Raw genomic sequence first — 15,124 nt, 5'->3', positions numbered from 1 at the left:
GCTAATGTTCCATTAGAAGTGCAAGTACTCATTGATGGTTGGGAACAACGACAACAATATCCAAATATCGGGGGACTGCTACAATCACCACGATCACTAGTATCACTCAAAGGAGCAAGTCAGTGGTCGGAATGGAATCAGTACACAAAGCAAGTTCCTTCTTTCCGACTTGTCGTCTTTACTGACTGACTGACTTGATCCAACAACTCCCTGTTGTGTCGAAAGATCCTATTTGGTCGCAGTAGAACTTGAAGAATGGGACCAAAAGTCATTGGGAACAACGACAACAGGCGAAACTAGCTCAAGAAATGCTGGTACGGATGACCTTCTTTGGAAACGTTAACAGAGGCTCTCTACCCAAGTTTGTTATCCAGATCCATCTTTATAGGATGGTCCTTGAACATCTGAGTTTCGTAAAATCCGGACACAATTTTTCAAGCTAAGCTTGACTTAAAAGTCAAGCACCTACTTGAAGTGCAAACTTGATAGTTGCGTTTTTTCGTATACCAACTTTGTTGCAATGTCAAGAACATTTTGATCAGTGGATATCAGAGGGAATAGACCCGAGCTCCAAGTCGTTTCAAGCAATTAAGAGCTTTTCCCATAAGAAAAAAAGTTGATCTTGAGAGAGAGAGAGAGAGCGAGTGTGTGTGTGTGTGTGTGTGTGTGCGCTATATCGATACTTTCGAGAGAGGCTCGTTTAGAAATACACACATAGAAGTGCCTCTTTACAATATTAGTACCTGAGGAGGCGGAAGGGGAGGCTCGTTTTTTGTAAGCTGGCTAAAGACGTGCTTTACTCTGTTTAATAGGATTAGGCAAATAGGGATTTTGTCTCATGAGGACGTCAAGAACCGCTTGGGCTGGCTTTCTCTAGGTCAGAATTGGGAACGAACCAATGAACGGAGCAACGCTTTGACTCGGAATTGCAGCTGCCTCCTGCCTGGCAAGATTTTCTATAACGAATCCTACTTCTAGTCGTTAGTCACAGACTTTTGATCCCTGATGTCTTGTCCACCTTGGACCAGGGGTTTTCTCATTCGACGTAAAATGGTCCTCCCTTCAGATTGAAGTGGGTAATAATATTTCATCTCTCTCTCTCTCAATTGGGCAACAACCAATAGCGCCGGATACTGTTGTGTACTGTATAATACTGATGTTTCCGTGTACAAGTGAGTAACCAACTTGTGCGGGACAAATTGGCAGTCTGAGTGACGTGCTAGTTTTGTTCGGAGCGATCCCATATTTGCTGGCTTGGCCATCATAAAAGCCAATGACATGACACTTGATGTCTCATTCTGACAGATCCAGGAAATTGCTCGGATTGGCCCCTTCGGATTGGCTTTCCCGAAAGTTCTCTCCGACGCCTTTCATCTACGATTCCAAGTCAGAAGGGTTCGCTCTCAAGCATGCACACAGGGCACACAACGCTTAGTTGGTTGGTTGTCTGCTTGGTAAGTTCAAGTTTGGCGTATTGAAAATTGATCTCCAAACGTCAGAGAGATCTCGATCGTTCGTCTTTTGTGGAGGAGACTGCACTGGTCGAGAATGAGATTGAGAGACAGGGTTGTGGGTTGGTCGGTTGGTTGGTTGGATGGATGATGGTTGCGTGCGTGTCCGGTTGATGAGGCCAGTCCAAAATATTGATTGAGTTTTTCGGTCCCTGTCTAGTGTCTCTGACATCGATAATAGACCATTAATGGTAGGGCACACAACCCGAGAAAAGAATCGGGGATAACACTGGGGAATGGGCGAGAAAAGGCTTGAAGAGCGCACAGGAAAGATAGATACGTACGCAGAGAACAAGCATACATGAGAAAAAATAGGAAAGAGAATATTCGAGGAGGAGGAAACGGTTTGAAGTGGAATATCGATTTCAGTTGGGGATCTCGCTGGATCTCGCTCATCTCGCGACTTTCACTTTGTCCAAAAGAGAATGATGAGAGGAGGCTCGACTCGGGTGGGTTGTCAGTTAAGTAATTAATCATTAGATTAACTAGAGATCCAAAGAGCCCACTAAATGGGATCACGGGCGTCGTGGTTGTCGATGCATCTCATCCATGCACCTTCTCCGTTGTGACATGTCGCGTGAGGTCCAAACCTGACATGTCAACCAACCAACCAACCAACCAACCAACCAACCATCCAACAAACTCCCAAGCAAGCTCCGTAGCTACTGGCTAAATCCATGGGCAAAAAATGTACATGTGAAGTGCCCCTCGGACCATCATCATCATCATTATGAACTGTCCCACTTCATGCTTTAGAAGCTCTTGCGCTCTTGCTTCTGTTCCTTCTCGGGTGCTTCATTGAAGATGGTACCAAGGGGTTTCATTAACGTGATGGAGATATGCATATGATTATGATCCATGTTCCATATTGGAGCACATACACACACACACTCCAACACATGTGTGTTGGAATTGGGGTGGATGTCATTGACGAATGGTAATTAGACTTCATTGCCATAGGAAACCGTCAGAATATCTAATCAACTCACAAGATGTTATGGACAACTTGCGAACTTGCCAAGCACGAATGGAACATTGTGCTCGAGAGCATGTTCTATTGATCTGCCATTCATTTACAAGGCTCACCTCGCTTAGGTAGCCATTCCTACTCTCCATTACAAAATACTCTACTTATGAAAATCTAAGGTGAACATATTAAGCGAAACGCTCACATTGACCTAAACACATCCTTTGATCAGTTGAGTCCACGAATTGCTAATAAACCTCCCTTAACACCGGCCTATGGCTCATTACTAAAGTTGTATTGGTGCAGGATCCTTCAAACCTATCAGCTATCAAACCTGTATAATTTCATTGCCCCAGGTTGTGGGACAAACTCCCATTTCGAACAAGCGCCCAATGTCAAACCGGACTGTGCAAGTTGATGAACGAAACAAGGACAGTATATTTAGTGATTAGTACTCGTACAGTATTACTCATATGAAGGAACGAACAATAATGATAAGTGCTTGTTGGCCGCTGATCAATGTAGGAGTGACTTGGGAGTGTTGGTGAGGCAAAAGAGCAGTTGGTTGAAATTCTGGGTAATTTTTTACCATAGCATGTCAGGAAAAGGAGAAAGAGAACATGCGATAGCAAAGCCTAGCCAGCCACCACTAGGACCAAACAAGAGCCAAGAGAAGGACCATGAAGAGGAGGACCATGAAAAGGAGGAGGAGGAGGAGGAGAGGGAAAAAATGGAAAAATGATATGATGTGGTTTCAATTTTTGTGAAAGAGATGAATTCATCTTTTTCCAATTGACTGATTTATACCCTCTTGTCACACACACACACACACACACACACAAGCCTCTCGACAGCTTTCTCCAGAGCTGATTATTTACACTTTATAGTGCGAGTGTGTTTGAACAAATAATGTGAATTACTGCACTGCCATAAATCAATCCAGTTTCATTTGAAGAGTGTTGAGGCGAATGTGGCTGGTGATCAATCCTATTCAGACCCAAAGGCTTAAAACATCCTTGAATAATGTGAGTGTGTGTGTGTGTGTGTGTGTGTGTGTGAATAAGTGAGTGAGTGAGTGAGTGAGTGCGCTTGGAGCTCTCTTTGGATTGCGTGACCGGTACATTCGGAATGTTGTCGGTCGGATTTGTCCACATTGCAATTCAATCCCACTGCTTAAAAACCCTATATCCATTCCTCATATATTTGTTTTGCAAACGCATGATTCACGAAACTGCCCGTATGGAGATCGGTCAACAATACTTGAGGTTGGCCTCACAAAGGAAATTTGTGTGTGAAGTCGCTCCAAAATGCTAATATACTAACGGAATACAAAATGAGAGCTCTCCATGTTTGACATGGAGCAATTATGTCAAGTAAGTAACTAGTAATTACAATGAGAAAACAGGTTTCAAGTCAAAACAAAAATCACAGCTTCGGTTTCTTTTACTATTCTTTTAAGGCTTGAAGAATTAGGAGCACGGACACATTTAAAGTTGGGTGTTTCAAATCTGGTGGTTTTCACAGTGTGGCACATCTTGGCCAAGCGGCAAACCTGGCAAGTAATAACAATTCCAACATGCAAATTATTATCCGAATTCAAAGGAAACATGGCAAAAAAGTCAGCGTTTGTCGATAAGTCCAAAAGCAGCCGTGGCCAACCAACTAACCAACCAACCAACCAACCAACCAACCAACCAACCAACCAACCGACCAACCATCATGATTGAGAGTCCGAGTTACCATTGCAGCTTCTTTCATAGCACTGCTAGAATAATATAATTGTTGTACTCGTTCCTTGTGGCATAATATGATTCCTATCTACGTAGCAGGCACCATTGCCATCCGTACAAAGATGAGTTGGAATGCGAGTTTCATGGCGGAGATCCTCAATACATAAAGAGTTGTTAAATGCATGAAGCATTCAGAGAGGATGAAATGAATCAGCCCGCTTTTGATCCCTCACCATCGCACTTAATTCCCTGGGCTTTTTTTGTGCCCCAAACCAGAGATTTTAGATACGCATGCATGTAGTGTGTAGTAGATAGTAATGACAGCGATCCAATACTCCCGGGGCAAAAACTCATTTCAGCCTCCAAATTTGAGTGTAATATTCGAGCGGTCTCGATTACGTTTTGTAGGCTCGTAGGTAAGTAAGTATACGTACATACCGGTAGTAGTGTAGACGAATGCCGCCTGATGCGACCAATTGTGTATACCTGTCCAAGAAGGTGGTCATTTTCATGAATGTTTGATTCGCCTTCAGGGAAATGCTTGGCCTTTTTTTCCTTCTTCATATTCTTCTTCTTCATCATCAATGTTCGTGGCCGTCCAATTATTGCAAATGAGTCGAAAAGGGGCAAAGAAGAACGAGTGAGCGAGCGAATGAGCCACTGTCTACTTGCTTACTTGCTAGCTTCCTCGCTTGCTTACCGAATGCAACCCAAAAACGAAGAGAAATTGAGGTTTGGGGCTCCTTCAGCCATTTTGAGCCTCACGTCCTATTATGTTCCTCGTACAATTCCATTAGAAACACGTGGTGCGACATTGCTAATGGTTGGGCATGGGCATCGTATGCGAATAAAAATGGACAAATGTGCACTTTCTAAGAACCGCTTAGAGACGGCCAACCATACTAATTGTGATGGTGGGGAACATTGAACAAAATGGAACACTGATTGACATCGAATTTGAATTTGCCAAATAGTTGGAAATACCGAAGTTAGGAGAGGAGTGGTCCTTTAGGAGCTCAATGGTCCCCTTTTAGAGTATGGTCCATCTTTTACAAGGCAGAAGGTATGGCTTTTTAAAAATCTGAGGGATGAATTGCAATTGCAAAAAACAGCTTTCTTGAAGAAATGAATTGTCTTCGGGGCTTCCAATTTCAAAGACACAGATTGCCCATCCCTATTGGTGTCTCGGCCAAGGTTGCCATCCGTGGTGTTCAGATTTGAAAATGGCTGCCATTAATGGTGGCACTTTAGAGGATACAAAAAAAAACTAGAGCAAGCTCTTAAATTTCTATTCCTATAAAGACTCTCATTTCCGGAGTCTTGTTACCCCTCGAAGTCTTGTCTCAAGTCAACGAACGAATTTGGCCAATTACATACATTTTCCCTCCAATTTTGCTGACCAATCCAGATTAATTACTTTAGGGCCCCTCTTGTTTATATGCCTCTATCCATGATTTGAAGAATGTTTCTGCTTGTACATGGTGGTGTCTGGGAATGGAAATGTGGTCACAGTTGTCAAGATCTGTGTCATCCCGATGTTTGCTCCATGTTTGCTCATGAATCAAAAGCCATATGTCACCCATTGAGTCGAGGATTGCTTGCATGCTGACTGCCTCTCCCTTTGGTTTTCGAACCACCACCAAGAAAACCACGTGCATTCGATCGAGGTGGACCCACTAGCTGGGATAAGAGCACCAGCACCAGCAGCAAGAGCACAAGTAACAAGTACCGAAGTAATAGAACCAAGGGAGACCAATACCAACCAACCAACTATGATGAAGGGGGGGAGGGGGGGGGGCAGACCCCCGATAGCCTCATTCCGCATTCCAACTTGCAATTTGGCAACCACAGTTCAAAAACCAATATGACTGATTCAGGGTTACCATGCAGAATACCAGTTGCGTTAATGGGTCTTCGATTGGTTGTATTTCAAATGCCAATCCACAGAGGGTGAGTTTGAGAGGAAATTAATTTCGAGGCTGTCGTTGGAAACTGACCCACTAATAAGTCAGATCTCATGCTGGCAACACTGATTGTGGTTGATGATGGCATCTTCCTGGCCAGGAGCCGAAGAAATCTTGGAGGTGCTGTGAAGAAAATTTCTTGTTTGCATTTGGGCCTCATTTGCATACCAAAGTCAAAAATCTTGGAGGGAGGCGATGGAATTATAATACCAAGAAGATGAGCTTCGAGCCTCTTGCTTCTGGCGTACGTACGTACGTACGTACATACTTAGAAGAAGAACACAACTGGGTGGTGGTGTTGGTGGTGTTGGTGGGTTGAGTTGGCTCTCTTGATTTTTGAGGTGAAAATTGGATAGTCGGGCCAATTTCCATGGACCGACAGAGGACGGACGGACGAGAGAGAGAGAGAGAGAGAGAGAGAGGGAGACAGAGAGAAAGACAGAGAGAGAGAGAGAGAGAGAACCAACTTGGCCACCTTGGCCAGAAGGGACAGATTGGATTTTAAAATTCTCTTTGAATTAGCCTTCCTGCCAAAGTCGGGCCTAATTCCCAATCCCAAAACGACCAAAAAGGAAAAAAAAACCCCAAAGATTCACCATTTTATGGTGGCAACAAGACTGTTGTGCCACATTTGATTTGACTTGTGTGAATCAAGAGCAACAACCCTTTCCATTCATTCCCACCCGTTATGATAGGGTCGGGTCGCCCCCAAGACGTGCGGGTCCCAAATTTGGTTCTGACCCCCGTTCAATTTTCTCGAGCAAATTTGTAGCCGTCCAGCGAGAATTCGGGTGCATGATTTCTCGAAAGGTTCAAAGAGGGACGTGAGATCATTTTGACTTGTAGAAAACTCACGAGAATATCGTTGGAGATGGTGTGGACCCTCTACTGTGACTAATATTCGAAAGGAATGAGATGATTTACTATCGGGATGAATTTTAATGGGATTTCACAACTTTCCTCAATCCCTGTGCACCCATCCCTTTCTCATCACCCTATTCGAGTTTGTACGTAACACCCACTGTCTTGAGAGCCCCCCGAGATCTTGAGAAAAGCTAATAATCCGCCGTTCATGGTAACTTGACAAAGCGAATCTTGCTTAGAATTATTAAGCAATCTATCAATAGGAATTGGTCTCAAGATTGCCAGGCTCATCGGCCATTAACAATCATTTTGGTATGTCTGTCTTTCTGTTCGACAATGCAAAGGACAAAAACACGAGTATTCTTTAAATTGATACCAGTTATGCAATATTCATCACATGAACTAATTTACCAAGAAATTCAAGAGAGATCTCTCCTAAACATGTATCCTCGGCGTTTGAAACCATCACAACGTCAAGTGTTGTTATGTTGCCCGTGAAATCGTTCCAAAGTGAGCTCCTAGTTCCTACCCCAAGCACGTGACCATTGAATGACGGGATTCTCAGGGTGTTCCCAACACGACGAACTTAGGAGACTGATCTTTGTTTCATGCAAGAATGTTTGGTCATGTCTTCGGGTTCAACGCAAGCCACTAAGAAGTTCAGTTCAGTGCAGTGCAGCAGTGCTCATTGGTTTCTTGGAGCAGCATTGTCGTTGTTAGTGCTGTTCTTGTTGTTGTTGTTGTTGTTGTTGTTGTTGTTGTGGGTGGTTGTCGTAAGTAGATCAGTGTGCCACCAAGCAGATTGGGGGGCAAACTTTGACGCAGAGATGGCGTGAAGACTCGGCGTGTTGACGCAATGAATTGCACTGAACTTGATCACGTTATATTTCGTGCTTTTAAGTCATCAGTATTCAATTGGAATACGTCGCACCGTGTAGTCCACGTACTCCGTGCTTCCAGTTCGGTGTTTCCCTCCACACACCACATGTACTACACCACATACATAGAGGTCTGCAATAGCTAGCCTGTCAGCCAGACAGCCAACCAGCCACGAAGGTGCACCTAATGAGTCAGGGAAACTTGAAATTCTAGACATGGGACCAGACTGGATATTTGGGTGACAGTCATCATTAGCCAAGGGGGTCGAAGCTCGAAGTGGCACGAAGTGGCACGAAATGCTGCCGATAAGAGCACAACCACGTCTTTCGAGTTTGTGTTCCCTCCCTCTCACTGACTTTGGCTCTATCTGGCGATTGACTGACTAGCTGATTCAGGGTGGCGGCCTTTACTCGCTAACAACGCACAACTCAATCGTGAAAGGTGTTTGAACGACACAAAAAAATAGTAATGCAACAACTGTCAAACTTGAGAGTAGATTTTCTTGTCCCTCCCCAAAAGGAACCGCAGGAAACGTGGCACACCACCACAAAGAAAGAAAGAGAGGGAAACTTACTTCCCTATCCAATCCTGCTGTGACAAGAATGTTGGCGGAAGAAGAAAACCAGTACTGTACGTATGTATATGTATGTTCTTACTACTCTAGTGTACTTTAGTCAGGATGGGTATTCTCACGCTCCTAGGAGACCATAGCACCCGCCTCTTATCATTCATTGTCGGGGCCCCAATCATGGATTCTAAAATCGGACTCAAATCTAAGCCTTGACATTCTCATATGGAACTGAGTTCAACTGAGATCATGACTGAGAGACTCCAAGATGTTCATGGAGGAGTAAGTGATGAAAGAACAACAAGGACCCATCATGACAGAGCAGTACAGTTGAGAACAGTGAATTTCCTTAAATGGCTTGCTCCTTGGAAAAATGGCTCATGCCATGGAAAGCCGCAGACAATGATGTCTTTCAATGAAGGAAGGGCACAATTAAAAAAATGCCAACCTGTTTTTGCGCCTTCCTCGACAAAACCAGAGCAACCATCCTAAAAGGTTTCCCAGGTGATCTCCTCTTCCAGTACTGGGTTCTTTTGGGATAAATGTGACTTGAACCTAGCCCTTGTAGGGTCGAAATCCTGGTGGAAGACTCTAGACCTGGACGTTGACTCGAACATTTCTCCTCGTCTGCCTTAGTCCGGTTGAGTCTTGGGGCTGCTTGGAGTCAGCCGTTTGTTTGAATGGTTTATGATCTGAAAGTTACGGGCCAACCAAGCCTCCTGGTTCAAGAGCGGCCAATTACGATGCGAACCAATTCTCGGGTTATCTCAGGGTCTCCGATGAACAAGCGATCCCGTGAAGAAGAGTTCAAAAAGTCATCAAGATCTTTTTTCTTCATCTTCTCGATCTCTGCTTCCCAGCGAGCGTTGAGAGCCCTTCCAACCTTCCAATCTTCCAAGCAACCAAGAAGTAAGTACTTGTAGTACTAGTACCACCTCAGCTCACTCAGATCCCTCCCTTCGTTCGTCCTCATCTTGGTCGTCTTCGTCTTCATCTTCTGTTCCTCTCTAGTTCCTCCTTCCACCTTTTCAAATGGTTTTCTGTTAAGTGCACTTTCTTTGTTCGATTTGGCTAAAGAGGTGCTGGCAAGAAAGTGATTCATACACACAGCGATACAACGAATTACCCCAGTCAAAAACCATCCTCAGATTCAAGTGCACATCTTCAAGGAGATCGAGAAACGGCAGATTTGAACGCTCAACTTGACCTTTCCGAAAACGAACGAGAAGCACCGGGTGATCACAACAAATTAACCAAAATGAACAAACATGGGATCAGTTCAAACCTTGAGCCATCAGAGGGTTTGATTTGATGAATATGCTTACCTGCTCTAAACTGGTGCAAATCATACAATAAATGAGGGGTTTCGACATTGCAATTGTTGATCTAGCTACATAAATGTGCGTTACAAGATACACGTCGATATGACGTATGAAAAGCTTGAACGAACTTACTCTTGTTCCAGGTTCATTAATTCCTTCAAACTTTATTACGTTTGTAACTCATGCTTATAGTTGGTTAGCACTCTTTACTATCATAACGGGCTTATCCCTTCGTAAATAGTCAGTGCAGACGTTTGGTCAACGGTGCCCACCTCTGCGTCCCAGATCATGGGCATGAGTGCTGCCAGCAGTAACGAAATGAGCCTCAATCATGGCCTAATTTGCCTTCTGATTCCTCTGATTCTTCTTCTTTTTCGAGAACAACAAGAAGACGACTAAAAAGGATACAAGACAGCTCAGGTCCTCAGCCTATGAGTACATACGGTACAAAGAGCCGAGGCAACGCAGTACTTCACCCAGTCCAACATGCATAAATAAGGGTGGAGGCCTCCTCACTGTCTTTTTCTATGCTCCACTAGGCTGTCGAATGATAGTCAGCTCGGCAAATCAGGCCAAAGACACATTCTCTGTTACACCTAGCTCAACATCGAGAAACGTAAATTACCCCACACCCAAGCCTGATACTGAGCAGTCCGAGTCCCAACTTGGGAAATGGAATGGAAGAAACAACTGGGGCACATACGTACGTACGTACGTACATATTGAGGGGGGGGGGAGGATGTACTGTAGGTGCATACTCACCTTTGCTCCGTCTGGGAGTCCATTAGAATTATACCCAATTACCTGATCTCCATCTCATCCAGGGGGGAAATATGGAAATTATTGAGGGCGACAGTCGTCTGGTTTGGGAAGGTGGGCTGGTTGAACGAGGATTTCAAGCCAAGGGTTGACTACTAGTACGTACCACATCAGTGAAGCATAGGTAATGACCAAAGTGTTGGCGGCCAGATTCTCACCAAAATGCCAGTGAACAACTAACCAACTAACCAACCAACGAACCAATCCAGTCCAGTCAAGCAAGCTAGCAAACCATGTCAGCTTGTAACATTTAGGGCGTTGCCTAGGGAGCGAGAAAAAAAAATCTCGGTGAACAGTGGCCGTAAAAAATTCAATGGCAAGAGCTTTAAAGAGTAAAGGAGAAGTTTGGGAACAATGGCAAAGAGTGCCTAATCTTGGTTGTTCAAAACTTTTCAGAGGTGTTTTTTTTTCCCTTGCATCACTTTTGTTTTAGACCAGGGGCCACTGGTTCAGACATATTTTAAACAGTGATGAGGGGTTAGGTGTGTTCTTTGTCAGTGATATCGGTGGACCTGGTTGTCGGATTGGACATTCACTCACAACTCGTCATGAGCAATCAGTTCCCGTCTGATGGCAAGGAGAATCATAAAATGTCAAAAATGACCCATCCCAAACAACAGTGTTGGTCAGTCCGGACAGAACAAGATCGTCTGAGACCGGGAATAAAACGAATCTAGCTTCCAAAACATCACGACATCGTCGAGGGTCCCTTAATTTTTAAATGGATAATCTATTTCAGACAACAGGCCCTGGAAAACAAGAGAAGGTTTCCTGGCCTGACAGAGTACGGTATTAACAAGGTCAGGCGTTTATTCTACGCCTCATGGGCCCTTTCGGCCAAAAGGTCAATGAAATAGTTGCTTGTATGAAATAACAATCTTCATTTACATATGTGACAGTTGGTCGAAACGCAAACTAGTATGACATTCATTCGTCGGCTAAGGAAGTGATTAGAAGAGGAACAAGGAGCTCCTTGGGTTAGAATCGTGTCGTGTTTGGCGAAATCGCCCATGAAAACCCGATCTTTGCGTGGGTCGGTTGGTTTTGTGCAGGTACTCAACCAATCTCGTGACTTGTTAGACAAACACTTTTGATATTATTAGCAGTGGTTGTTGTTGTTGCTGTTGTTGTTGTGGTGGTGGTGGTGGTGGTCGATGTGTGTGTTATCAGTATCACTTGTTCATTGGCCATAAGGACCTCTGTTGTACTCCTTGTCACGACAACCGAGAGAACCATTGGCTTGTAGACAAGCTGCTGCTGTTCTGTCCCATCCATTCGTACCTAGACCTCTTAAGAGGTGGAGATGGAACCAGTTCACCGGAACTTTTGAATACCAATTGATATCTAGGGCTCTTTGTTGTCTCGGACTGACGACATCTGATTACATTTACACATGTGTGTTAATGTCATGGAAAATAGACCATTTCAGACTGGAAGTCATTTTTGATGAAATTAAACTGACATCCAGGGATGTGTCAGTGCGTCAAGTTGTCAAGATAGTGGTTGGACTTTCGTTCGTTCTCGTTCCGTCAGGTACAAAGTGTCAGAAATGCTTGGGTTTTCATGTTTGGCAAAGTGTTAACGACTCTCCGACATGAAATTTTGTCCAAACATGCACCAATAAATAGGCTAAACAGTCGTTAAACTAATGCCGTTCTATCGCTCTGAGAACTAAGCCGAAAGCACCCCGTCTACATACGCGTACCTATGTAGGGTCTCCTCGTTCGCAAAATCCGGACTGTTTTTTTTCTTTCTCCAAGTAGCATTGATCAATAGCGATTCATCAATGAAAGGTGCTGGGTGCGAGATTTACGTCCATTGAACTTTCCAATACTCACACGCCACGATAATTGTCTGTGAGAGCCCCGAATGAGGGGAAACTTGCGCAGTGTGCAGTATGAGTCGAGTTCGAGTTCGATGATGATACTGCCGAATGGAATTCCGAGGTCAGAGATTGAATTTTTATTGCTCATCGTAGCAGAGCTCCTCCATTTGGCAATGCTGGCTGGCCGAGAAACTTCTCAGATCCATAAATTCAAAAGTGGAAAAAGGGAAAGATATTATTCTGCCTTGTTCTTCACATGTGGAGACTAGACCGAGAAACACGAAATAAGTGGTCGGCTTCGGGGCCTAGTAGGTCACTTGGGCTCATTGTGTGTTCTGTCAATGAGGTGACGTAACTGGTCTACTATTTACCCACGACGAAACCCTCTAGTCCGGGTTATCCACGAATTCTCCTTTGTCCGTGGCAGAACTCGTTTTGGGTGGTTCTCATTTTTTTCTCCCTCTCTCTCTCCTCTCCTTCTCCAATGCTGTTCATTTGGAAATCTGCGTCAAAAATTGAGGATGAGCGAGCACCTCTTGAACTTGGGACTGTTATGAATCCGTAGCACGGTCAAGGCAACCACGATTCTGTCGGCACGTTTCTCGTTCAAGACCCACCATTGCCATCACCACCACCATCACCATCGCTAACCACGAATATGGAAGCCTCATGAATGGTCCTAAAGACCTAGATCACCTTCACGAACAGGGCGGAAAGCCATGCTTGAAGAACATCCAGAGGAGCATCATCATCAACGTCGTCGTCGTCGTCGTCGTCGTCGCCGTCATCGTCGTGGTTGTCATCATCGTGGTAATGATAATTGGAGGAAAAACGTGCCGGACCTGCTTTCAAAATACGTGATGTCGTTGAATGTGCAAAGCTGTGGCAGCAAGGTGCAGCTTTGCATCGGATCGGTGGACGGTGGTTTGAGCCAATGATCGGGTGTCTGCCTGCCTGTCTGTCTGTCTGTCTGTCTGTCTTCCACGATGAGCTCGTCGAGGGTTGGAATAATGGCTATTTCCAACTTACTCCAACTGGATTCACTCTTATCCCTCCATACGCGAGACGGGTCCACGAGGCTCAAGTCAGTCGAGACTGACACGAAAACTCTCGGTTTCAACCATGATCGCGAATGACATTGAGTCTGTTGTTCTAGTGGACTCTGGTCATGAATCGATGGAGTGTGAACAATGATTTATCTGTATATGTACATACATGTAGAGACATGCTCCGTATTGTACTAAACAGGTAGTACTTAGCGGATTCGATTGCAATGTTGATGTGTGTTGTGGACTCTGGAGAGGGCTAACAATATGTGATGGTGGTGTTGGCAAAAAGAAGTCGAAAGGGGTGGCAGAGATTGCTGTTTTCACGCTCAAGAGTGGTCTCTCTTATGTGTCGGGCAATGGCCCCATAAAGCAGTTTTAAGGCTTTTTTAGCATCCTGTCCGACAGTGAATGTACGTGTGTGAGTGTGGGAGGTCTGCTGACAAGCTTGGACAAGGCCATGTAGTACAGACCAAGGATATATTAGCTCTAAAAACGCTTTTATTTGGTCGTAAAGTCAGACGACTTTTACTTTATCTTGCATTGTGAAGACATGATCATTGGTAATCGAGTTCGCTCCTACTTCGATCTCTTTTCCTGCTTTCTGTATGCTCTCTATGGAGAAAAGGGACTCATAAGACTCTAAACTTTGACTCCGGGGATATATGGATGGATGGATGGATGGATAGATGGATGGTGGGTTGGTGGGTTGGTTGGTTGGTTGGTTGGATGATGATGATGATGTGGGAGAAAGCGCTCTTTCATTTGCTCGATCTGGTGGTGATGTGGTGGGTGCTCTTCATCAGGTCTTTTAGGACTCAATTTGCTCCATTCATTGAGAGCGAGATCGGAGTGGTCGTCAAGCGACCCTTTGTCTTGATGAGGCTCTTTGAGAGTCAATTAATCCTAGTCAATTTGTATCCTCCTTCTTCTCCCCTTTCCTTTCCCCTTTTAAACCATCAATGTCGACTATCCAGGCCAGATCCATCCACGAGTCTCAACTTGGCTGGATGCTGATGCCACTTCTTCTTCTTCTTCTTCTTCTTGGAATGGACCCTAAACGAGTCAGTTAAATACGCAAAACTTTGGCTGGCTTTCTTGTGAGTGTGTGTGTGTGTGTTAACTATTACAGTGGTGGGCAGAGACCAAATTGGTCCTTAAACATTCGTAATGCCAGGATAAACCTGCACAAACACCTGCTTCAATTGGCTTTCTTCAGGCTTCAATAGACAAAGCCAGTCTGCTGCCATGAAGAACAGGGAGAAGGAACATCAAGTTGGCGAGTAATCATTAGTCCTCAAATTAACCCGGTTCTTCTCTGTCGCGTCTTATTTTATTCCAACCCCTTTTTGTTGTCTCCGGTCGGGGGTCCGTCACGTGCCCCTTTTTCGGTTCAATTTGAAATCTTGCAGATGTTCTGACTTTTAATGGTGTACGTATGTACCATGAACTCGCCGGTTTTGTCGTTCCGGTGGACACCATAGGTCTCACAGGGCGACCCAGTTTATAATCCGTTTTCTTTTTTAAGGCCATAAATATGGAGCGAAATCAATTTTACCCGGAGACCTCAATCTCTTGCAAATCTGACCCCTTCGGCAAATCGATCCTCGGTGTACCTGTAACCCAATT

The sequence above is a fragment of the Tigriopus californicus genome, chromosome 10 (genome assembly GCF_007210705.1).
Source record: "Tigriopus californicus strain San Diego chromosome 10, Tcal_SD_v2.1, whole genome shotgun sequence".
NCBI classification, from domain to species: domain Eukaryota; kingdom Metazoa; phylum Arthropoda; class Copepoda; order Harpacticoida; family Harpacticidae; genus Tigriopus; species Tigriopus californicus.
This window is presented reverse-complemented; position numbering follows the sequence as displayed.